The sequence below is a fragment of the Pleurodeles waltl genome, unplaced genomic scaffold (assembly GCF_031143425.1).
Source record: "Pleurodeles waltl isolate 20211129_DDA unplaced genomic scaffold, aPleWal1.hap1.20221129 scaffold_39, whole genome shotgun sequence".
NCBI lineage: Eukaryota > Metazoa > Chordata > Amphibia > Caudata > Salamandridae > Pleurodeles > Pleurodeles waltl.
In genome coordinates, this window is record NW_027150097.1 from 9,597,802 (window position 1) to 9,623,826 (window position 26,025).

Genomic DNA, 26,025 nt, shown 5'->3' on the forward strand with positions numbered 1-26,025 from the left:
CATCCCTCCCTACTACCCAAATCACTAACAATTGTTTTTTTTTTAAATTAAACATTACTAATATTAAATTGATGAATAAAATAAAACAAATAGCACGCATAATTAAATAGGATGATCAACAAATTACCAATTAATTAAAAAGCAACACCAAAGTAACAATTATTATTAAATAAATAACTTACATAATTAAGTTCCAAACAATTATTTAATTTATCATACATAAAAACTATAATTTGCATTTTAAATAACCTCCCACTCTAATCCACTACGAACCCTACACCCCACTACTAAATAAAAAAAGTATTGCTTGGATCTAAAAGAAGTAATTACATGTTAAAATTTTCAAACTATACTAAATAGAGTAACAATAAATGTAAAAAGTACATATTTAATGACCAATTAGTTATTTGTTTAACAAAAAATAGTTCAAAATGAAAAATGAATAATTTCATTATTTCGTATTTTCCCACACGTATTGCTTATCAACCCAACAACCTGAGACTAAATTAAACATTATTTAAAAAAAATGTAAATACACATTTAAAAGCCCAACTATATTAAAAAACTATAACTATAATCCTAATACCTAAAAATAACTAGTGTATGTTGGAAAGTCGATTTCTATTGAGGGCCAGTAGGTACCTACACTTAGCAACAGGCCACAAAACCCCACTGGGTCTAGTCAAGGTCTCAATAAATTAATCCATGCTCAACCCTTGGTAGCTTGGCCCATGAGCAGTTAGTCTTAACTTAGGAGACAAAAGTGTAAAGCATTTAACATCATCAGAACAGTAAATAAGTAAAACACATCACACAATAAAAATCCATCACCAATTTAAAAAAAAAAATATTCTTATCTTTAAAATGGCACCAAAACTACAAAAATCCAATGTAGGGAACCGTAGATATGAAATTTTTGAAGACTAAATTAAATAAATGCTTTCTAGCACCTGAACACCAAAAGAGCCAACCAGGACCATCTAATTGCACTTAACTGGGGCAAGGTCAAAAGTTAAGGCTGACCATGATGGAGCGCTGCTTGGATACACTGAGCTGAAGGCCTCGGTCAAAGTTTTACCTTTACATATGGAGATTTTTCTCTCATCATCTGGTAAGACTCCATTTCAGGTCAGGCTGTGATGCAACCGCGGTGGCTTGCTTCAGTGCAGGGTCCCGGTCAACGCCTGGATGTCTCATTGATGGGGTAAAGCTCTGGAGCTTCAGCTTGATAAACCTGAAATTCAGGGCGGGTCACTGTTCGACGTCACTGGTTTGACAGGTCAGTCATCTTATGGAACTTTTTTCCAAAGTTGCTTCAAACTTTTCCAGACTTCTGAATCTTCTTCCAGAAGTACTTTTTGGGTACTCAAAATGTCAAAAATGTGATCACAGGTTCCAGAAAGTCTGAGATGCTCCTTGTAAGTTGAGACTACAGTTCCCAGAATGCACCTGAACAGACTTTTCAAATGGCCGCTGGACCTTGGATAGCTGGGCTGTGCTTGCAGGACTCGTTGCATGGGACTCTGGTGAGATCCTTTGTACCTATTGCTTACAGAAAGTCCACTCCTGGAGTTGCAGAAGCAATGCAAAGTCCTTTTCTTGTTGAAGTCCAAAGTGAGCGGTTGGTGCAGTCCTTGTGAGAGCAGTGTCAAGGTGCAGGCCAGGGGTCCAGCAGGGAAGTCCTTCTTTTCCACTATCTTCTTCCAGCAGGGATCTGAATTGTGGGGCAGCTCTGCCATGTTTATCCTTGCTCCTGGGGATGGGAAGCGAAGGTGCTTGTTGGGTTATGTGTGGGGTTAAGAGTATGTATTGTGTTCTTGTGCCATGCCGCTCGCTACGTGCCATGGAATGAGAATGCTGGGGAGGTGTTTGGATTCGGTTCACGGTGACAGTTGTTGCGGACGACGAAGTTGGAGTGGGAGGAACGGAGGGATAAGCTGTCTATCTACATGTACTTGAATAAATGTACTCTAGTAAGTCTTACTGAGTGGACATCTTTTCAGTGGCGACGAGGGTCTTCCATGGACAAACCTCCCACATCGTGGATCAACAGCGCATTGACAGCTTCTCCTTCTTCTGTGTTACGGTGAGATCAATGCGCTCCCTATTGAAGGAAGTTTCTCCTGGGATGTGTTACTGCTGGAAGTTTCTCCTGGGACGCGTTATTACTGGGAGGCGTTGTTCCTCTTTTAACACGTTACGTGTATGTGCGTGTTATTATGGGAGTGGCCTCTTATCTACGTCGCGGTTTCCGGTGGCCATATTGAGGTTGGCAGCTACATTCTGCGTGTCACGGTGACACACACACCTGGTTGGCGGCCATTTTAAAGACGTTTTGCCAGCGCGTTCTTTGTTTTGTGGCACGCTTTGGGGGCCATTTTCTTTGCAATTATGCATGCCGCGGTGACACGCACACCAATTGTTCATCCATTTTAGAAAGAGTTTTTAAATTGGAACCCTGTGTGGCCGCATGTTTGACAATTGTTATGGGAGTGGGTTTCAGCGCGTACGGTGATACGCACACCAATTGAGCAGCATTCTTTTATGGAAGTGTTCTGCGTGTCACGGTGACAGGCACACCTTGTGATCAGTTAATTTTGCAACTTTATTGCAAGAATAATATGTTTATTTCACCATAATATTCTGCGTGCTGCGGTGACACGCACACCTTTTTAGGAATCATTTGAGTGAGAGAATTTTATCATCAGTAATATTCTACGTGTCACGGTGACACACACACCTTGTGGGACTGTGTACATTTAATTTATTTAATTTGCAAATTGTCTTATTGTAACATTGTATGTCACATTCACTATGCATCAATCTATTTCTTTGCCTACTCCATTTATTCCTAATCCTGCTTCACCAGATGCTGATTGGGAACAGTGGAAAGAGGCCTTTGAGGAAGATTTGGATGCTCTTGAGGATGAAAACTTTACTCACAAGAGGAAATTTGCAGTTTTAAGGCATTGTTTGGGGAATGAGGGTCGGAAAATTCTTAAATACATTCCAAAGGTGGTGGTTTTAGTTGCTGATGGTGAAGGTGATGGTACGAAGGACGAGTATGAGACAGCAATAAAGTCCTTGGATGTTAGGTTCAAGAAGTGTAAGAACGTCACATTAGAAAGACACAAATTTTACAGGAGAGTCCAAGCTGATGGTGAATCTGCTTCTGGTTATGTGGGAGCTTTAAGACTTTTAGCGGTTTCTTGTGAATATAAGGAGTTTGAGGAAGAAATGATTAGAGACCAGCTAGTGGAAAAGACGAATAATAAAAAGGTACAAGAAGCTTTGTTATCCACGCCCAATTTGACGTTACAAAAAGCGTTGGAAATTGCAACCAGGATTAAAAGCACTGTGTCATTTATGGAACAAATGGCTATTTCTGACAATAAAAGTCAGGTTCCATGGCCGAATGTGTTTGAAGATAAAAGTAAAAACATTGAAGGGAACAAAAAGAACGGTAATCTGCTACAGTCTAGGTTCAGTAAAACTGATAAGAAACTTGGAAATAAACCATTGGGGTGTTATAGATGCGGCAGTACTGCTCATTTGGGAAATGAAACATTTTGTCCAGCCACTGATAAAATGTGTGCCAAGTGTTACAAGAAGGTAAACTTTGCTAGAGTGCGCAAGTCTAATAAGTCCAACAGACAAGAAACAAGCAAAGTGAACAGTGTGGCTTCGAATAATTCTCCATCTTCTAGTGGTGATGACGATGAAGTATTTGTTGTAAATAGAAATAGTTCATTAATTTATGAGTTAAAATCTCCAAATATGAAAAGACCCCTTTGTCTGGTTGAGATTAATGGAATTCATGTTAAGGTGATGGCAGATTCTGGATCACCATTTTCACTAATAAGTGTAGCTAAATGGAATGAGTTATTTAAAAATCAAGGATTTACCTTATCTCAGTCATTAATCCAGCCTGTTGGGTATGAAGGGAAATCTATTGAAGTGGTTGGGGAATTTAAGGCTGAACACAAATTCAAAAACAATGTATCGTCATCAACAATTTATGTGGCCAAGGATGATGCATGTCTCCTTGGGTGGTTCGATCAAGGAAAATTGGAAATGGTGTTGGATCCTAATAACCCTGAACAGGTTGTAGTAAGGAGAGAATACATGCAAGTGTCGTCTGTAATGTGTGATAAATGGGAGTTTCAGTATCCTGAAATATTTAAGAGTGGTGTGGGATTGTACAAAGGTTTTGCCCATGAGATCAGTATTAATGAGGGTGTACAACCAAAGGTGCATAAAGTGCGTAAAGTTCCTTTGGCGTTGAAAGATGATTTAGGAAAGAACTGGACAAATTGTGCTCTGAGGACATTATTGAACCGATAGAGTCTTTTGATTGGGTTGCGCCTGTGGTTTTAGCTCGTAAGGCCAATGGCTTGCTGCGAATGTGTGTGGACTTACGTGATTTAAATGATCAAATTTGGGTGGATCAGTATCCTCTACCTAACATATCAGAGATGTTATCATCAGTTAAGGGTGGAAAAATATTTTCTTTACTTGATATGACGTTGGCGTATCACCAAATTAATTTGCATCCCAACCTTTGTAATGCCATTTGTTTCTTTTCTATTTAAACGTATGCCTCTCAGGTTGGCTTCAGCATCTGCTGTCTTTCAAAGAACTGTAGAAAGCATGTCCAAGAATATGCATGGAGTGAAAGCATTTCAAGATGACATTTTGGTTTATGGTAAGGATGTAGGTGAGCATGATGAAAGATTGAGTCATGTGTTGAAGTTGAAGGGAGTGACTCTCCGTCCAAATAAGTGTCACTTTGGTGTAACTTCAGTGAATTATTTGGGAGCTGAAATGTCAGCGGATGACATTAGACCCGAAGTAAGTTTGGTAAAGCCAATTGATGATTTTATGTGTCCTGAGAATAAGGATCAATTGAGGTCTTTCATGGGTTTGATTGAATTTTATTCCCAGGTTCATACCTAATTGTTCAGAAAAAACTTACAATCTAAGGAATTTATTGAAGAAGAATTCAAGGTTTATGTGGGATGCAAGTTGCAACAGTGAGTTTGAATGTATAAAGAAGGAGATTCCTCAGGCCATTCCATTGAAACCTTTTGACACCAAAGATCACACAATTACAATGACTGATGCTAGCCAGAAAGGGTTAGGTGCTGTGTTGTTGCAAGAGAGAGATGGCAAGGAGGAGGTTGCAGCATTTGCATCGAGAGATTTGAGAGGAGCTGAAGCAACCTATTCTGTAATTGAGCGAGAAGCTTTAGCGTGTTGGTGGGGCATAAATTATTTTAGACAATATGTGTGGGGCTCTCGATTTACTGTGAGAACCGATCACAAGCCTTTTGTACAGTTATTTACCACCAAGTGTAATCCCCCTGTGCCTGGTGCTCAGTATGCCCCTCTGTGCCCAGTACACAGTGTAACCCTCAGTGGCTGGTGCTCAGTGTGCCCCTCTGTGCCTAGTACCAGTGTAACCCTCTGTGCCTGGTGTCAAGCATGCTCCCCTGGTGCCCAGTGTACCCCAATGTGCCTGGTGCCCTGTGTAACCCTCTTTGCCCAGTGCCCAGTGTGCCCCTCTGTGCCCAGTGTCCAGTGTAACCCTCTGTGCCTAGTGTCCAGTGTAACCCTCTGTGCCTGTTGCACAGTGTGCCCCTCTGTGCCTGGTGCCCAGTGTACCTCTCTGTGCCTAGTGTGCCCCCCGGTGCCCAGTGTGTCCCTCTGTGCCTGATGCCCAGTGTACCCCTCTGTGTCTGGTCCCCAATCTGCCCCTCTGTGTCCTGTGTTCCCAGTGTGCCCCTATGTGTCTGGTGCCTAGTGTAACCCTCCATGCTTGTTGCACAGGTTAACCCTCTGTGCCTCGTACCGAGTGTGCCCCTCCATTCCTGGTACCCAGTGTGCCCCTCTGTGCCTGGGACCCAGTGTGCCCCTCTGTGCTTGGTGCTCAGTGCTACCCTCTGTGCCTAGTGCCCGGTGTGCCTCTCTGTGCCTGGTGCCTAGTGTACCCCTCTGTGCCAGGTGCCCAGTGTGCTCCTCTGTGCCTAAGGCCTGGTGTGTGTCTCTGTGTCAGGTGCCCAGTGTGCCCCTCAATGCCTAAGGCCCGGTGTGCCTCTCTGTGCCGGGTGCCCAGTGTGCCCCTATGTGCCAGGTGCCCAGTGTGCTCCTCTGTGCCTGGTGCTCAGTGTTCCCCTCTGTGCTTAGTGCCCAGTGCAACCCTCTGTGCCTGGTGTGCAGTGTGCCCCTCTGGGCCAAGTGTGCCCCCCCGTGCCTGGTTCCCAATGTGCCCCTCAGCTCCTGGTGTCCAGTGTGCCCTTCTGGGCCTGGTGCCCAGTGTGCCCCTCTGTCTGGTGCCCAGTGTGCCCCCCTATGCCCAGTGTACCCCTCTGTGACCCATGTACAATGTGCCCCTCTGTGCCTGGTGCCCAGTGTTCCCCTCAGTTTTTAAGGCCCAGTGTGTCTCTCTGTGGCTGCTGCCCAGTGTGCCCCTCTGTGCCCAGTGTGCCCTTTTGTGCCTGGTGCTCAGTGCCCCCTTCTGTGCCTGGTGCCCAGTGTGCCCCTCTGTGTGCCCAGTGCTCAGTCTCCGTGACAGGTGCCCAGTGTGCCCCTCTGTGATCGGTGCCCAGTGTGCCAGTCCAGCTCGCCCATGTCGCATTCAACAGCTAATATTTGCACGTGTTCACAGGCATGTGTACGCCCCAGGATCGAATCTCCTTCCTCCTCTTTCTGTTCTGGTTTTTCTAGTTACACAACATCCAGCTGCTCTCCATGTGTCATGTATTGTCTTTAAATTAGACTCTGGTCTCCAGCCACTTCGGCTCTGTTGAGGGGGTGCCATGGTCTACAGGCACTGAAGTGTCAAGATGTTGATGGTGGCTGTTTTTATACAGACGGAAAGTCAGTCACTTGCTACTCTTAAATGTTTTAATGCAAACCCTTATCTTTATTGTTTCTGCCATGTTGAGGCAATTTGTACCCGAAACATGAAGTAGATGGAGTGATTAACAGAAATATCTTCTGTATCCACGATAAAAGTTAAGCTCAATGTCAGAAGTGGGATTCGAACCCACGCCTCCAGGGGAGACTGCGACCTGAACGCAGCGCCTTAGACCGCTCGGCCATCCTGACATACCCACAGTGTACACCGCGGGGAATTTCACACTGTACACGTGTTGCAACCGTGCATGGGGTGTATTGAGGGTTTCTTGGTGTATACAGGCCACTTACTTTTTCCAAACAGCTGCCTGGAGCCCGAGTCCAAACATTTCCACCAACCGGGAGTTCTTCTCTTCGGTTTTAGCTCTTTAATTGTCGTCCTTTATGTCTCGGAAACGCAAGGAAATGTTCTTCGGCTTTAAGTTTTTTTTTTAAACATATTGCTGCCCGAGATGCTGGTGCTGCGTGTTTTCCTGCGGCTGCAGCACAGACTCGGCTGAGACCGACTTCTCTCAGTATCTGCAGCTCCGTTCAGAGTTTGTACTTCACTAACCTCGGCTGTGCAGCCTTCGGGGCGCTATACTCATGACGTGCATGTCAGCTTCATTCCTCCTGTTGAAACGGGGTTCTGTACATTGGAGATAAGTAACATGTTCTTGTTGCTTCATTAAATTAAATGAGAAAGGTTAAGAATTTTGCTTCAAACTTTTGCATCGTTACTATTTTCAATAAAGAATATTCAAAACAAGTTCAAAATTAAAAAATAGAATCGTCAAAGTCAAGCAGAGAAGTAAACATCCAAACTTCACTACTGACTTCTCAGCGCTGTGAAGTCTTTTAGAGGACGCTGAAAACAGCACATCATTCACTCGGTTTCTCTAGGGCAGTTCTTAACGCAGTTGCCTCACACACGAAAGGTCACCGGGTGGAAACACTTCATTTTAAACTAAAATGGAAAGACAACGCAAAAAAAACTGCGGAGATAAATGCATTAACATCTAATAAAGACAGCAGGACACAAGTAAATTTATTTGTGAAGCCGCTGATCACAAGTAGACCGTGTTTAAGTAAAAGCTTCAATGTCTAATTTAATGTTTAAACTTTAAAAGTATATGGTTTATACAAACCGCCTGTCAGGCGTCCATTGGGTGCCTGACACACATGTGGCTTCATTCCACTGTTAAACCAGAGCTCTCAGGTTTTAAAAGTCCTTTGTAGTGAGAACTAATTAGCATATTTGATGTCATATGAGGTGATAGCAAACAAACGTTCACACAAATAAACAGCACAAAATGTGACACTGAAATGATAAGTAAATATAAATGTAAAATAAATAAAATTATGCAAAACAAATTCTTAAATACATTGCTGGCTTACATTTGGAATGAATTGACAATATCTGCCAGTTAAAATAAATTGTTGATTATAAATTAACCTCATATAGCAATGAAGCAGTGGTCTGTGAAAAGAAGGTCCTCCCATTAACTGAAGGGCCTGTTAGAGGGACACCCTAAGGATGAAGGGATCCTCCCACCTCTACAGCGCCCAGAAGCTGTTTAACAACTGGCAAAGCTCTAAACCGAGGTACATTTAGAGGTCAGATGTTAGCTCTTCTCAGAGGGCCCGGATTGGATAAAACAGTTCTCCCACATTCTGTCCCGCAGGATTCCTTCTGCGGTTTATCACTCTGTTCTCTTCCCTTTGCCTCATAGTCTCAGACTCATTAACGCCCCCAGCGGCCGTGTTGCGCGCACAGTAAACTCCTTCCATCCCGATCTAGTGCTGTGAAGCCAAATGCAAAGTGCCGGTGCTATTTAATGTAAATAGCTGTCCCTAGCTGAAGGGAGAATATGTATTTATTAATGTAAAAAATAGAGGCATCTGACTACAAGGTCCCTATAAATGGGAGCGATGTCTGGTATAAGCCCCCCCGGGATGAGTGTGTATGATAACGCGGTGACCCGGAAGATTGTTGGACTCGTGTTTCTTTAGAAGCAGGTTTATGAGGTTTCACATCCTTCCCCTGGGAAAGGGTGCAGGGGGGACTGTGCTGACGAGACACTGAGTTGTGTTAACTCCCCTCTGCCCCCATCTGATAAAGAAGAATCAGTCGGTTCGTGTCAGTGACGCTGTGAGGCTGGAAGTTGAGAGTCAACTGGGGTCAGTTTGAACTTCTGTCTGCACTCACTGAAAGTGAGGTAAAAAGGCAGGTGCAGTAAAGGGGACACCATGTACCACTGAACCCACATCTGTGCTATTAAAAAGACTTCCGGTTGTCATAGACATGTGGTTCCATGGTGTAATGGTTAGCACTCTGGACTCTGAATCCAGCGATCCGAGTTCAAATCTCGGTGGGACCTGTTCTTTTAAGCACCGGATGATCACAGCCTCCTGCTTTACACAGTCAGTGAGAGGGGGCTGGTTGTGTCATTTATTCATTTCACGAAAACCCTGCCAGTTCGTGCTTTTTATCTTTATTCAGCGGATGTCTCTTTAGCCTGACCCACGGCTTGTTCTCGGCATTATTGCAATAAACACGGATTTGTTAAGAAGCGCTGTCCTGATTTTTTAACCACTACCTAAAGTGTCCGCACATATATTTGGAAACGACTTCGACAACAGGACTGCTCTAAATTTCATAGAGTTGTGTCTTCTGACCTGTGATGTTACTTCCGGTTGTTGGCACCTCAGTGTAAACTGTTGTATTTATGTGGCACAGAAAACACAGGGAACCGCTCTTAGCGCTTGATTCTGCTTCTTTGAACAGAGCTATAATACACAACACAACAAGAAAACACTCCACGTAACACGAACAAAGCACAACAGCAGAATAACAGAACAATACACCACAGCATCATACCAACACAAGCACACAACAAAAACACGGTAAGACAACTATGCAGCACAGTGATGCAGCACAACTACACTGAAAGGCCAAGAGCAAACACAACACAACATGAGACGCAACACACTGACGCAGCAATTACGCAATGGGTACATTGTTGCCTGGTTGCGCTTCCGGTGTTATGGTTACATTATTTAATAGTTGTGCTTTCTACGTCTTCTTTTGTTATGATCACAGACGCACAACCGAATCACCAAGCAGCATGGCGGCGGCTGTTTAAAGGGCGCGGACGCTACACACCCCGGGCTTTAACTAGCCTCGTGGCTTTAGAGGGCGCGACACAGTGTGACTCCGCCGCTGGGGAGACAACTGGAGGTCTGAGAGGAGTAAGAGGAGAGACCCCAAGACACAGCAGGGGACAGTGCAGTGGGGGGCAAGTGGGAGGGGCAGGTGGGGCAGTGAGGAGGAGGTGGGACAGTGAGAGGGGTCAGGTGGGGCAGTGGGGGACAGGTGGGGCAGTGAGGGGCAGGTGGGACAGTGAGAGGGGCAGGTGGGGCAGTGGAAGGGGTCAGGTGGGGCAGTGGAAGGGGTCAGGTGGGGCAGTGGAAGGGGTCAGGTGGGGCAGTGGGGGGCAGGTGGGACAGTGAGAGAGGCAGGTGGGACAGTGAGAGGGGCAGGTGGGGCAGTGAGAGGGGTCAGGTGGGGCACTCAGAGGGGTGAGGAGGTGAGAGGGAGGAGGGATCTAGGGCTAGTGGAAAGGGGTGGCAGAGACCGGTGACTGCCCTGCCAGTGAGGGGTGTTCCAGAAGACGCAGTGGGGGGCAGGTGGGGCAGCGAGAGGGGTGAGGAGATTAGAGGGAGGAGGGAAGCAGAGCTAGTGGGGAGGAGTAGTAGAGTGAAGTTACTACTCTGCCATGGGTCTGTCACAAGATGAAGCTGGGGCAGAGCGCAGGGGGGGGGGGGGGCAGTGAGAGAGCCCTGACTCTTAGGGAAGGTTATCTTAAAGGAAGAAACTTACAGTGTCTGTGGGAGGAAGATAAGAGTGTGCACACTGAGGAAATCACAGGTATGGACTGTCCTCACAGCAGAGCAAGTATTGTAGAAGTATCTGACTGCTATTTCTTCAGGAGCCCGGATAGCTCAGTCGGTAGAGCATCAGACTTTTAATCTGAGGGTCCAGGGTTCAAGTCCCTGTTCGGGCGTTCAGTTTTACTATTTTAACCAAGTTCTACAATTCCTGTTAACTTAAACACAACAAATGACGCTCATTTTCCCAGTCCAGTCCAACATACCCTCCGCCTCCTGGGGGTTGAGTCCGCTTTCCCCCGCTGCCTGTTAGCTCCATAGACACAGTAGCGCCACCTGCTGCCCTGTAGGGAGAACAAGATTATTCCTCAATGCGGCTCTAGCACCCAGAAGCGCAGAAGCCCAAGTACAGTGGCCGCTTTTCAGCTAAAAGAGAATATTTATTTACGTAAAAGTTGCGCCTTGTAAAGTACAAACCCTTACTGAGTGTTTGCAAAGTCACAATGACAAGTTCCATCTCTATTTCATTACAAGGTAGCGACGTGGAAATAATCGATTGATTGGACTCGGCTTTACAACCTTTCACTTCCCTTCTGCCGGGAAAAAGGCGAAATAAGTAACAACCCCGAAGTGACGCTGATTTGTGTTTCTAAAGTCCGGTTTTCACGACTGCTCTTATAAAGCAGGAACCACTTGCTCTGTAAAGGCAATTCTGGGGTTTCTGTGTCCATAAGAGCACCCTGTTTCCAAGCGTGCACCCCTAAAGATGACCACAAAACACATCTGTGGGAATGTAACATGTTATGTTAATATGATTTTTATAGCGTCTGCTCACATGTGAGCTCACAAAGCACTGAGGAGGATCGAATGTGGTGCGGGGGTCATTCCATCTGTAGGGGAGATGTGTGAGAAGGCACAACCTCCTTCTCTGGTTTTTCATACCCATTGTTCACGTGCTAGTGAGAGTTCGGCTGAGCGGTGGTGCGTATAGGGTTGGTGGAACTGTACGCAGCTGTTCAGGTGGGCAGGACCCCTGTAGTGCTTTGTTTGTGTGGGAGAAGAGATTGAACTGTACGCAGCTGTTCAGGTGGGCAGGACCTGTGTAGTGCCTTGTTTGTGTGGGAGAAGAGATTGAACTGTGCGTCCAGATGTTTATAGAGCCAATTAAGATCCCTCACGCGTGGTGGGACGTCCACCTGGCACAGATGGTGGAGTACTAGTTTCTGGACAGCCTTAAGTCTTTTTGGGAGTTGGCTTGTGATTCCTACTTAGAGGGCATTTCCATAGTCTAGTCTGCTGGTGATGAGGTCTTGGTGATGGTTTCCCTGGTGTTGGTGATCAGCCACGTCAATATCTTTTTCAGCATTCTTAGGGTAGGGTGTGAAAGCAGGCTGTGGTGATCATTGCCCTGGGCGGTCAGGCCCAGCTTGCTGCTGATAATTCTGAGGTTTCTTACTTATGTGCTTGGAGTGGGTGTGGGTTCTAAGTCCATAGGCCTCCAGGAAGGGCCCTCAGCGATGTATCTGAGAGGCATCCTTTCCAAAGATTACCACTTCAGTCTTAAATCTGTTAAGTGTAAGGCAGTTGCAACTCATCCAGGGGGCTTCTTCGGTCTGCACGAGTTGAAGTTGTTCCTGGTGTGATTTTTTTTATCTGACAGAGACAACGTGAGTTGTGTGTCGGCATAGGTAAGTATTTCGATGTTGTGTGCATGGATGATGTCAGCCAGCAGGGGTCATGTAGCTGTGGAAAAATGTTGAGCTGAGAGAGTAACCTTATGGGATGCTTCAAGTGAGTTTCCGGGCTTCTGAGGAGTAAGGTAGTGTTAACGCGTCCTTCTATGTTAATTTATACACATTAGGACTCGTTTTAGGCCGATGAATCTTTGGACCCAGTGGTGAGACACCGTAAAACGAGGTAACTGATCAATATGTCAAGCAATATATCAATAATATTGTCAACATATATCACCACAATATATCTCAATTTAGACATTAGTTAAGATCGCTGACGCAACCATGACCTTTCAGTCATGAATAACCACACCTTATTGAAGTTTTGTGAATTTTATTCCCTATTGATTACAATCTCATATATGATGTATTAATCTCAAAACCAAGAAGCAAAAGAGCATAGTCACAATGCGGCAACTATGATAAGGTTTCAATAATGCAAAGATCACAAACATAAGATAGTAATATGAAGGTAAACAAATCAAAATGCATAGGACCTCATATATGTCTTAGTTCAGCATAGCACCACGTCAGTCACGTCAGTTACGTCAGTCAAGGTGAATGCCTCATCTAGCCACTAATTAGCATCAGCATGTTGGGCTTCATGCAAAACAATTTAGAACATCAGTTTGGAAAAACCTCTAACTAAGGTCGCTAATCAAAAAATACACAGCAGTTGGTACCTAGAAAGAAAAAGCAAATAAACAAATTTCAATAGTTACAGTCATAATTAACCTCCTCAGGATAGGTCAGCATACAGGATCAGTCTTCGTCTTCAGGACATCAGTTAGATCGCCGTCAGTCTATCTAGTCTAAGGGCAGGGGACACTTCCCTCATAAGGAAGAAAGTATAATGGGGCGACTAAGGGTGAGGATGGTTTCGTCTAAGTCTCAAGTCACCAAATAGAGTGACAGAGTTTCTGGATGCAATCAATATCATTCCCTACCTAATTCTCCGAGTCTCCTGTGTCATGGGTTTTTATCCCTTTTTCATAATACATTCCCCCAAAATTCTATTGGATAGTCACTACACCCCACTATCTGTAACCTATCAAATTATACATTAAGTAATGCATTTGTCATTTTACGATAACTTATAACATTCTGATTGGTCTTCATAATTGACGCTTTTCGTAGGTGGCACATCCGGGGTTACTTCATTCTCTGGCACGTTCTTCGGGTCAAGAGTTCTCTTTTCCATGCTTCAATGTCCTTGAAAGTGTCCATATTTTGTTGCAAAGCTTATAAATTTTATACTAAAGCAGCTAGCATGCGGATGAGAAAATCTAGCAATGTTACATAAATGGAGAAAAGAACAATTGCTGGGTCATGGCCTTTTGCAAGTCAGCACACTGAAGAAACAGAAAAATATGCTTTAATATGAGAGTTACACAGCTAGTTTTCGACTCACGCTAACTTAAGACTTATGGATACTAATAAATGCCATCTTCATAGATGTTAACATATTCAATTAATCATAGTACAAGCAATTATTTCTTACAGTCGACATTAGTTTATGCATGTAATAATTCTTCACGTTTATAGGTATGTTAGAATACATTTCAAAATGAATAATATTTTATAACTATTAATGCGGCTTTGTTAATTTTAAGCATTTCACGTCTAGATATATATTATTTAAACTACGCTCTCTCAGTAGCATGTTGACTGTTTGTGTTCTTCTGATAATAGTTGCATATCCATTGGAGTAAGGCCATTGGATGCCAGCCTTCTGAACTTGCCTAGTCACGATGCAATAGGAGACTGTGTTGAAAGCTGCAGAGTGGTCGAGTAGGATGAGGGAGCATTTTCTCCTGTGTCGAGGATCGTTTGGATGTTGTCTGTTGCTGCTTTGAGGGCCGTCTCTGTATTGTGGTTACCCCTGAAACCTGCTCATATGGCATCTAGTGTTTGGAGGTTGGCATGGTGGTCAGAGAGACATCTGTTAATGGCTTTCTCCAGGACTGTGGCCAGGTATGGAAGAAGGCAGATCCATCGGTGGTTCATGAGTGTGGCTGGAACTGTTGAGGTCTGCTTCCAGAGGGCATTGACAGCTTCATCCTTCCTGGATTCAGGGAAGGTGGCTGTGCCCGTGGAGGTGTTGAGTATGGAGATGGAAGCCTTGCTGATGGAGGTTGAACCTTTTCCAAAGGTGTGGTGGGGGAAAGGATCCAATGAGGCCCTAAAGTGGAAGGTCCTCACAATAGCTGTGGTTTCCTCTGTGGTGATGGGGTTCCATGTTGTCAGGATGTCGCGTTTGTCTGTTTCTAGAAGACTTATTGCAATTTTGATGGGGTTTGCTTGTGGGTCAAAGATGGTGTAGATGTTTGTGTTTTGTTGTAGGAGTCATCTGAGAGGCTATGGCTCAATTCTCGGGTTGGGGTGATGTTACAGGTGGTTGCAAGTGGTCTGGTGATGTACTTGAATGTAGCAAAATTGTGTTTGCTGTTTTTTGAGCTGTTGTCAATGCCCTTGGCGTAAGCCTTCTTTCTGGTTTACCAGATTTGCTGGTGAAAGTGTGTCTGGGCAGATTTGAAATACTTTCTTGACCCATTCTTCATGGCTTGCTTTCCATCTCCGTTCCATTTGTTTGTAGTGCTGTTTGGTCATTCTGAGTCCTTCCGTGTACCAGATGGCTTGCATTCTCATTCTTTCTGTATGTCTTCTTCTGCTAAGGGGTCAGGCAACATCCATCATGTCATTTAACAGAAGTCTGATGTGTGTACACCAAAGAGCCCACCAGTGATTCTCTGTGTGGTAATCATTAGCACACCTGACTTCTAAGATGACTAGTCTCTCTTCTTTTTGCATCAAGCAGCACAAATATTATTTAATGAACATGTCTTTTTTGTTGCTGATCACCTCTCCAACCCTCCATGTAATGGCCACCTGATAGTCAGTGAAATTGAAGTTTTCAAATGATTCACTTTGATTTTTCTGCACTGTGGCCAATGGGCACAGAGGACGGCATAGCAATTTACAAGAATATTCACGGATGTGACACAGTAACAAACTTTAAGTTTACAAAACTTCAGAATAAAAAAAATGCAAAAATATGATATTTAGGAACTTTAGAAGTAAATTATGGTGGAAGACATTGCAGTAAATTCCATGCATGGATTGGTAGGTCTGTGTCCAGTTAGGCAAAGACTGGGATCTGCAGCACGAGTAATGTTATGACATCATGTTAGGAAACTGTAACGCACACTAAAGGGCAGATTTGCAAGAAAGTGTCGAATCAGTCCCAATGAGCCACTTTTCTTGCATCCCCACCTAATGACCCCATGGTTTTGCCATATTTATAATAAGGTGCACCATGGCAGTTGTTAGAAATGGGGTCTCTAGTCGGCAGAGGTATACACCCTTGTCCAAGTAGGGACCACAATCCTAGTCAGGGTAAGTCATACACAATTCAAATTATCCGGTGCCTATCCTCTGGTAGCTTGGCACTGAACAGACAGACTTAACTTAGAAGGCAATGTGTAAAGTATTTGTGCAATAACTCATACAGTAACACAGTAAAAACACGACAAAAATACACCACACAGGTTTAGAAAAATAGTTGATATTTATCTGAATAAAATAAGGTCAAAACGATAAAGATTCAATAAGCACAAGTCTGCAGGTTTAAAAAGAGCCTTAAATCTTAGAAATCAACATTTGTTTCTTAATTACACAGAGGACCTGGTTTGCGTGAAAAATAACACGCACGGAGACCTCAGAGGAGGAGATGCTTGGAAAATTATGGGGTGCGTCAGATCCTTAGGCGCAGCACAGACAATGCGTTGTTTCTTTCTACGCTGCAAGGGGTTTGCCTCGTTGTTTGGTGCACAGTCTTGGTTCCTTACTGCGATGCAGGAATGTTTTTGACGCCCAGGGACAATGTGGAGAACTCCTGGATGAGTTGGAAGAAGTCACAGGGAGATGCTTCGAATTTTATGTCGCACGTCAGGCGATTTTCCACTCACGGAATCGGCTGCATCATTCTGGTTCAGCTGTGCGTTGATCTGGTAGGGCTGTTCGTTGAATGTTCTGTCGCAAGGCAGGCGCTGCGTCGAATTTCCACTCAAGAAGTTGGGCTGCGTTGCTCCGGTTCTGCTATGCTGCGATTTCTCGGTAACAAGGCAGGCAGTGCGTAGTTTCCGGCAGGCTGCAAGTTGGTTTTGGGCCCACAAGGAGTTTCCTGAAGAGATTAAGGGGGTCATTCCAACCCTGGCGGTCATCGACCGCCAGGGTGGAGGACCACGGAAGCACCGCCAACAGGCTGGCGGTGCTTCCCTGCCCATTCTGAGCGGTCAGAAAAGGGGATCCGGCGGTTTCCCGCCGGATTTCCCCTGTCTGGGCTGAATCTCCATGGCGGCGCTGCAAGCAGCGCCGCCATGGAGATTCCGACCCCCTTCCCGCCACCCTGTTTCTGGCGGTTTTTACCGCCAGGGACAGATGGCGGGAACGGGTGTCGTGGGCCCCCCTAACAGGGCCCCAGCATGATTTTCACTGTCTACATAGCAGACAGTGAAAATCGCGATGGGTGCAACTGCACCCGTCGCACCCCTGCAACACCGCCGGCTCCATTCAGAGCCGGCTTCTATGTTGCAGGGCTTTTCCCGCTGGGCCGGCGGGCGCTCTTTTGGCGGGCACCCGCCGACCCAGCGGGAAAGCCAGAATGGCCTCCGCGGTCTTTTGGCCGCGGAGCGGCCAAATGGCGGTGACTGATGGCTGGCGGCTACCGCCGCCCGCCGCGCTCAGAATGACCGCCTAAGTCTTTTTGGCCCTGACACTTCAGAAAACAGGAGGCAAGCTCAATTCAAGCCGTTGGAGAGCACTTCTCAGCAAAATCAGAGGTCAGCAGGGCAGCAGGGCAGCAGTCCTTCACAGCAATGCAGTCCAGATGAGTCATTTGGGCAGCCAGGCAGTTCCTCTTGACAGGCTGCAGGTTCAGGTCCAGAAGTTTCTGGGTTGGTGGGGTTAAAGACCCATTTTATGTGCCCAAAAATGCATTTGAAGTGGGGCAGACTTCAAAGAGTGGTTTTGAAGTGCACAAGTTCCCCTTTCAGTACAGGTCTGTCTGTCAGGGTCCCAGTAGGGGGTTTGGCAGTCCACTGTGTGTCAGGCCCTCTACCCTTCCATCCCAGAAAGTCCCAGTCAGTATGCAGATGAGTGCATGTATGACTGAGTGTGCTGTGTTTGTCTGGGTGAAATGCACGAGGAAACTATCAACCTGCCCAGCCCAGACCGTTGATTGGAGACAGGCCGTAAGGGACAGATGGATTTTAAGTGCAGAGAAATGCTCACTTTCTAAAAGTGGCATTTCTAAAATAGTAATATAAAATCCAACCTCACCAATAAGCAGGATTTTCTGTTACCATTCTTGACATACTAAAAATTACCTGGTTACCCCTTTCTGACCAGAATCTACCACTCAAACAGTATATGAGGGTAGCCCTCATGCTATCCTATTAAAGGAGCAGGTCTCACAGTAGTGGAAAATAAATTTAGGAGTTTTCCACTACCAGTATATATAAAACACACATGGACTTGTCCTGCCTTTTACCTACATAGCACCCTGCCTTATGGGTTACCTAGGGCCCTATGGGTTACCTAGAGTGGCGTATATGTAGAAAAAGGGGAGTTTAAGGCTTGGCAAGTACTTTGAAATGCCAAGTTGAAGTGGCAGTGAAACTGCACACACAGTGTAGGAAAGTACCATCTTGCCTGGCATGTTACCCCCATTTTTCACTGTATATATGTTGTTTTAGTTGTATGTGTCACTGGGACCCTGTTCTCCAGGGCCCCAGTGCTCATAAGTGTGCCTGAATGTGTTACCTGTGTAGTGACTAACTGTCTCACTGAGGCTCTGCTAATCAGAACCTCAGTGGTTATGCTCTCTCATTTCTTTCAAATTGTCACTAACAGGCTAGTGACCAATTTTACCAATTTACATTGGCTTACTGGAACACCCTTATAATTCCCTAGTATATGGTACTGAGGTACCCAGGGTATTGGGGTTCCAGGAGATCCCTATGGGCTGCAGCATTTCTTTTGCCACACATAGGGAGCTCTGACAATTCTTACACAGGCCTGCCACTGCAGCCTGAGTGAAATAACGTCCACGTTATTCCACAGCCATTTTACACTGCACTTAAGTAACTTATAAGTCACCTATATGTCTAACCTTTACCTGGTAAAGGTTAGGTGCAAAGTTACTTAGTGTGAGGGCACCCTGGCACTAGCCAAGGTGCCCCCACATTGTTCAGGGCCAATTCCCCTGACTTTGTGAGTGCGGGGACACCATTACACGCGTGCACTACATATAGGTCACTACCTATATGTAGCTTCACAATGGTAACTCCGAATATGGCCATGTAACATGTCTATGATCATGGAATTGCCCCCTCTATGCCATCCTGGCATAGTTGGCAAAATCCCATGATCCCAGTGGTCTGTAGCACAGACCCTGGTACTGCCAAACTGCCTTTCCTGGGGTTTCACTGCAGCTGCTGCTGCTGCCAACCCCTCAGACAGCTTTCTGCCCTCCTGGGGTCAAGCCAGGCTTGTCCCAGGATGGCAGAACAAAGGACTTCCTCTGAGAGAGGGTGTTACACCCTCTCCCTTTGGAAAATGGTGTGAAGGCAGGGGAGGAGTAGCCTCCCCCAGCCTCTGGAAATGCTTTCTTGGGCACAGATGTGCCCAATTCTGCATAAGCCAGTCTACACCGGTTCAGGGGACCCCTTAGCCCTGCTCTGGCGTGAAACTGGACAAAGGAAAGGGGAGTGACCACTCCCCTGACCTGCACCTCCCCTGGGGGGTGTCCAGAGCTCCTCCAGTGCTCCAGACCTCTGCCATCTTGGAAACAGAGGTGCTGCTGGCACACTGGCACACTATCCTCTCTCCTAGGTAGCCAAACCCTCTTTTCTGGCTATTTAGGGTCTCTGTCTCTGGGGAAACTTTAGATAACGAATGCAAGAGCTCATCAGAGTTCCTCTGCATCTCTCTCTTCACCTTCTGCCAAGGAATCGACTGCTGACCGCGCTGGAAGCCTGCAAAACTGCAACAAAGTAGCTAAGACGACTACTGCAACTCTGTAACGCTGATCCTGCCGCCTTCTCGACTGTTTTCCTGGTGGTGCATGCTGTGGGGGTAGTCTGCCTCCTCTCTGCACTAGAAGCTCCGAAGAAATCTCCCGTGGGTCGACGGAATCTTCCCCCTGCAACCGCAGGCACCAAAAAGCTGCATTACCGGTCCCTTGGGTCTCCTCTCAGCACGACGAGCGAGGTCTCTCGAATCCAGCAACTCTTTCCAAGTGACTCCCACAGTCCAGTGACTCTTCAGTCCAAGTTTGGTGGAGGTAAGTCCTTGCCTCACCTCGCTAGACTGCATTGCTGGGAACCACGACTTTTGCAGCTACTCTGGCCCCTGTGCACTTCCGGCGGAAATCCTTTGTGCACAGCCAAGCCTGGATCCACGGCACTCTAACCTGCATTGCACGACTTTCTAAGTTGGTCTCCGGCGACGTGGGACTCCTTTGTGTAACTTCGGGTGAGCACCGTTTCACGTATCCTCGTAGTGCCTGTTTCTGGCACTTCTCTGGGTGCTACCTGCTGCTGAGAGGGCTCCTTGTCTTGCTCAATGTCCCCTCTCTCTCCTGACGCAAATTGCGACATCCTGGTCCCTCCTGGGCCATAGCAGCATCCAAAAACGCTTACCGCACGATTTGCAGCTAGCAAGGCTTGTTGGCGGTCTTTCGGCGGGAAAATACTTCTGCACAACTCTCCACAGCAAGGGGGATCCGTCCACCAAAGGGGAAGTCTCCAGCTTTTTTCGTTCCTGTAGAAACCTCAGCTTCTTCTGTCCAGTAGAAGCTTCTTTGCACCCACAGCTGGCATTTCCTGGGCATATGCCCATCTCCGACTTGCTTGTGACTTTTGGACTTGGTCTCCTTGTTCCACAGGTACCCTAGATTGGAAATCCATCGTTGTTGCATTGTTGGTTTGTGTCTTTCCTGCATTATTCCCCTATCACGACTTCTTTGTCCTTTAGGGGAACTTTAGTGCACTTTGCACTCACTTTTCAGGGTCTTGGGGAGGGTTATTTTTCTAACTCTCACTATTTTCTAATAGTCCCAGCGACCCTCTACAAGGTCACATAGGTTTGGGGTCCATTCGTGGTTCGCATTCCACTTTTGGAGAATATGGTTTGTGTTGCCCCTATCCCTATGTGTCCCCATTGCATCCCATTGTAACTATACATTGTTTGCACTGTTTTCTAAGACTATAGTGCATATTTTTGGTATTGTGTACATATATCTTGTGTATATTTCCTATCCTCTCACTGAGGGTACACTCTAAGATACTTTGGCATATTGTCATAAAAATAAAGTACCTTTATTTTTAGTATAACTGTGTATTGTGTTTTCTTATGATATTGTGCAAGTGACACTTGTGGTACTGTAGTAGCTTCACACGTCTCCTAGTTCAGCCTAAGCTGCTCTGCTAAGCTACCATTATCTATCAGCCTAAGCTGCTAGACACCCTATACACTAATAAGGGATAACTGGGCCTGGTGCAAGGTGCAAGTACCCCTTGGTACTCACTACAAGCCAGTCCAGCCTCCTACACACAGGCCTTGCAATGGCAGGGCTGAGACATGGTTAAGGGGCTACGTATTTGGGTGCCACAACCAGGGCTGCCGGCCCACTAGTAGCATTCAATTTGCAGGCCCTGGGCACACATAGTGCACTTTACTAAGGACTTACAAGTAAATCATATATGGCAATTAGGAATGAACCAATGTTACCATGTTTAAGGGAGAGAGCGTATGCACTTTAGCACTGGTTAGCAGTGGTAAAGGGATCAGAGTCCTAAAACCAGCAAAAACAGTGTCAGAAAAGTGGAGGGAGGCAGGCAAGAAGTTAAGGGATGACGACCCTAAGGCTGTCAGGTCTAACAGCAGTCGTTAGCACACACTATCGTTGCGCATTTCTGCACTAGTGTAAAAAATGTTGACGCTAGTGCAGCAAAGGATAAGAAGGCTCATAGGTTACCATGGATGCATCATCATGGGCAGGCCCTAAAAATTACAGAAAAAATGGCGCAGTGAAAAGTTATAAATTTCACAGCACCATTTTATTGGGCCTCCCTGAGTCAGAACGTCCCTCCTGCATACATTATGCCTGACGCAGGCAGAATGTGTAGCAAGGGGTCACAAAGTGGTGGAATGCAAGCATTGGGCCACTTTGTAAATCTGGCGCAGGGAAAAGGCCTCTTTAACGCCGCCTTAACATAAAACAAAATGATGCTGGGGCGACCCAAGGTGGCGCAAGGGGCTTGTAAATATGCCCCTAAGAGTTTCTAATGCAGCCATCAGGTGTGGAAGGAAGTTGCAGGAGAAGGTGTTTTTAGGTGTTATCACCAGCCTCGTGCTTTTAAATAAAATATGTAACAAGACATGCATTTATATCTTTATACATATTTATTGGATAAAGTACCACTTACCTTATATTATCAGGATAATGCAAGTCAGTGAGAAGCTTCCGGAACCATATAGAGGTGCAAGGTTGAAGAATGAGTTCCTTTATAAGTTCATGGTACTGCAACGTGAGTTGCAATATCCTTTTCTTTGTAGTACATGGTAACGCCATCACCATTCCCACAGATGACTGAAATCTTTTGTGTGTTGTTGTTTCGTAAGAAACAGAAAATAGGTTTGCAGACATGAAGAATAAAATGAGAATAATGCAGTTTGGAAAAAACACACCAGTAAATAGGAAATTGTTACAGAAATATTAGAATCATTTTAATGTAAGTCAGATTAAAAGTGCTGTGGCTCAGTTTGTGTAGAAACATGCAGAGACTGTGGGCGTGATAACAAGTCTGTCGGTCACTAGACCACCAGACTCAAGGTGGCAGTGAGGACCGCCACTGCTGTCTGACCTCCACATTACAACGCTGGCGGTCAGATTGCCAGGGTACCAGGGTCTCCGCCGGTATTGGTGATCCCGACAGGTGGAGGGCGGCTGCAGGTCGCAATCAGCCAGGGCAGCGCTGCTTGCAGCACCGGCCTATTGATTACGACCTGGTTCTCCGCCAGCCTTTTCATGGCGGTTTACTGCCATGAACAGGCTAGCGGAGAACAGGTGCAGGAGGTTACAGGGGGGCCCCTACACTGCCCATGCACTTGGCATGGTCAGTGCAGGGCTCCCCTGCCCAGCACCCTCTCAATGCTTACTGGCGGCTGAGCAGAAAGTGAGCATTGAGAGGCTGCTGGTGAACCCTGCGGGTGGCAGCATGCCGCCGGCTCGATTACGAGCCAGAGGCAATGCTGCCACCACTTTCCTGCTGGGCTGACGGGCAGAAACCTTGATTTCCACCCATCAGCCCAGCAGGAAAGTCAGAATGGGCCCGCTGGGGAGGTAGCAGAAAGGCGGCAACCTCCCCATCGGAAGTTCGGCGGACGGGTCATCCCATCTGCCAAACTCGTAATAAGGCCCATTATCCTTCTTGTGATAAACCATGGCCCTTGCTTTAAATATCTCATTTCTGCTGTTCCTTTTAGAAAGAGAAATTAGAAAGAAAAGCAAGTTCTACGTTTTGATGTATAAACTGCACTTGTTGTTCTGCACTGTGACTTTTACTTTGGCTGCTGGTATTCTGGTAGCAGGCATTTTGACATCACAGCTCAACTCTCACAGTTGAGCTGCTACAGGTGTCATTCACAATATGTTCTCACCCGCTGCTGCCTGCACCACTGGTCAGTGAGTCAGCCCGTATCAGTTAGTCCCTCTCTCTACTGGGATTGCTTGTATTTTGCTTTGCACATGTACATATCCGCCGAAAAAGAAGTCCACTTGTGCAAGGGAGGGCAGGCCATCTCGGTTTTCTTTTCATGTTTTTTAATTTATTTGGTCAATGGGCATTTTTACTGAATATTTTTGGGAAAAATATGGCCATCACAATTAGACTGCTACATTTGGACTTTTTTACATTTATACTTTTATTGCCTATTGTATAGGTTTGCTGAAAAATAAATATAGTAGGTTCACCAGTATCAAACCTATTGCCTTTGACTGATATGAAGGGTGGGTATTGTCTGACATTTGCAAGAATTTGATTCCATATCTTTGGGGAAAACCTTCAAAGGAACAGAATGAAGGGGATGTTTTGTTTCAGCAAATCATTTCCAACTGGAAATTGATGATATTGCGAGGGTGTCTTGTCTGCCTGAGCTTTAGTTTATTTTCAGTTTATTTTTGTCTGCTGTTGAGCCATTCATATTTTTCTTCCTACCACTATAGCATACAGCCTTGGTGTAATAAATCAGCCCACATGAGCACAAAAAACATGGCAAAGCAAGGATTTACAAAGGCAAAAAGCTGACATCCATTGATGACACTTGTTTAGATGTTAAGTGGGATTTTGTTTCAGACCTCTGAATATGGTGTGGGAATGATTTGAGTTCCATAAGCAGATGTGAATGTGATATAGTTATGTCCTTGTGAGGGTAATCATTCATCTGACTTACGGAAGGACAGTTTTCAGTGCGATTGTTGAGGTAACCAGGAGGCCAGTCTCAACATTAATAGTGCCTGTATGACCTATTTAAGGTCTTTAATTGGTCTTTTAATTGATTTTATGTGTAGTTGCTGATGTTGCACACCCTTCACCAGTGAACCAATGTTGATGTTGCCCCCCCCCTGCATGGTCACCCAAAAGCTTTTTGGCTTCATCCCGTCTGTTTGCTGTACTCATTTTTGTTGGCTGTTAGGAATCTGCGCACTTTACCACTGATAACCAGTGCTAAAGTGCTTGTGCTCTCTCCTTCAAACATGGTACAGTTGGCTTACAACCATCTGGCCCATTTAATTTACTTGTAAGTCCTTATAAAGTGGTACTACACGTACCCAGGGCCTGTAAATTAAATGCTAACAGTGAGCCTGTCGCACTGATCATGATACCCACTTAAGTAGCCTTTTAAAACATGTCCCAGGCCCACATTGTAGTCTGTGTGTGCAGTTTTAAACTACCATTTCTACCTTACAAGATAAACCTTTTGCCAGGCCTAAACCTCTCTTTTTAATACATATAAGTCATGAATCATCCCTCGGGTAGACCCTAAACAACCCATAGCCCAAGGTGCTGTGTATTTAAAAAGTTGGACATGTACTTATAAGCTTTACATGTCCTCGTAGTGAAAAACTTCTAAATTCATTTTTCACTACTGCGAGGCTTACCTCTTCCAGAGAGTAGCATTGTGTTACCTTATTGCATTTAATAAGTGATAACGTTTGATTGGGAGCACGTAGGAAAGTGATGTTTGGTGTCTTAGGAATTTTAATTAAAAACCTCTGTATTGGTGAACTTGGATTTTTAGTCACAATTTTGAAAATCTCGCTTTTAGTAAGTTGACATTTATTTGTCCTAACCATTTGGTGCCTGTAGCCTGTTCCTGAGTCACACAACTAGGTGTAGTTGGCCTTAGTGTATTCTCCTATACAGTATAATAAAGGAGGGTCTGAGTGTTGACAGGGTGGACCATTCTGACCTGATAAGGGAGGGGGGGCAGAGCTGTCACCTACCACACTTACCTTTGAAAGGCACCGGCTCAGCTCACACACAAAGGACTTCACACTAGCCTATTATGCACAAAGACAGACTAGAATCAGGATAGGGAGGCAGGTAATTCTAGACACCTCCGTAGGGGGAAACCCTAGAAGCATCTCATACTTTAAAGTAGGCACCAGGTACAAATATTGGACCCTCTAACCCACTCTTCAGTTCTCTTCTGGACTTGTGGGCGACTCAGAAGAAGCGGGGCTCTGCTGCAAGAAGGAATGCTCTGCTGCCTTGCTGCCTAAGTAAAAAGACCTGGACCTGCATCTTGAACCCAGGACCACCACAGTGACTCCAAGGGGTAGTTATCTGGCCTCCTGATTAGAGCCTCAGCAACAGAAATGTCTCCAACTATCTTGAACCCTGCATCTGGACTCTGCCTGCTGTGATTCCTAATCACCCAAGTGGTACCTTTCCAGTCACATTTGCTTGGAAGTTGGGCTAAAGGAACTCTGCCAGCCCAGCTGTGGTCCCCATCAGAACTGAAGCAACCTGCTGCAGCCCTCGCAGCTCTTCATTGGAGCCGATGCAGTGTGAATCAAGTCACATCGCAGCCCTTGCAGCTCCTTGTTGGAGCTGATGAGGCACAATGTATCTCAACATGGACCTCGCAACACAGACTTTGCAGCTCTTCTTCGGAATTGATGCAGCGCCACACAGATCAAAGCAGGACTCCCTATCACTCCTCAGTACCGCTGCTGCTCTGTACAATGCCCTGCATCAGGGACATATGGTACAATTCTCAGCATGCCTAACCTGTTCCCTGGATCCAGCCCATGCTCCATTGCAGTCAACCTGAACTTTGTCCTGATCTTGCCAGACAAGATAAACACAATATACACCTTGGTGGTCATTATGGCTTTGGCGGTCTCTCTTGAAGCCGCGGGTGCCCGAAGACC

At 45.7% G+C, this 26,025-nt stretch overlaps 3 non-coding genes across 3 annotated transcripts; 2 read left to right on the forward strand and 1 right to left on the reverse strand.

Annotated features, from left to right (window-relative positions):
• Positions 1–7,027: 7,027 nt before the first annotated feature.
• On the reverse strand, positions 7,028–7,110 carry TRNAL-CAG (transfer RNA leucine (anticodon CAG)). The gene has a single exon. It is a non-coding gene; the product is annotated as a tRNA-Leu (tRNA).
• A 2,096-nt stretch (positions 7,111–9,206) lies between these two features.
• Positions 9,207–9,278, forward strand: TRNAQ-CUG (transfer RNA glutamine (anticodon CUG)). The gene has a single exon. It is a non-coding gene; the product is annotated as a tRNA-Gln (tRNA).
• Positions 9,279–10,891: 1,613 nt separating this feature from the next.
• Positions 10,892–10,964, forward strand: TRNAK-UUU (transfer RNA lysine (anticodon UUU)). Its single transcript has one exon. It is a non-coding gene; the product is annotated as a tRNA-Lys (tRNA).
• Positions 10,965–26,025: the final 15,061 nt, after the last annotated feature.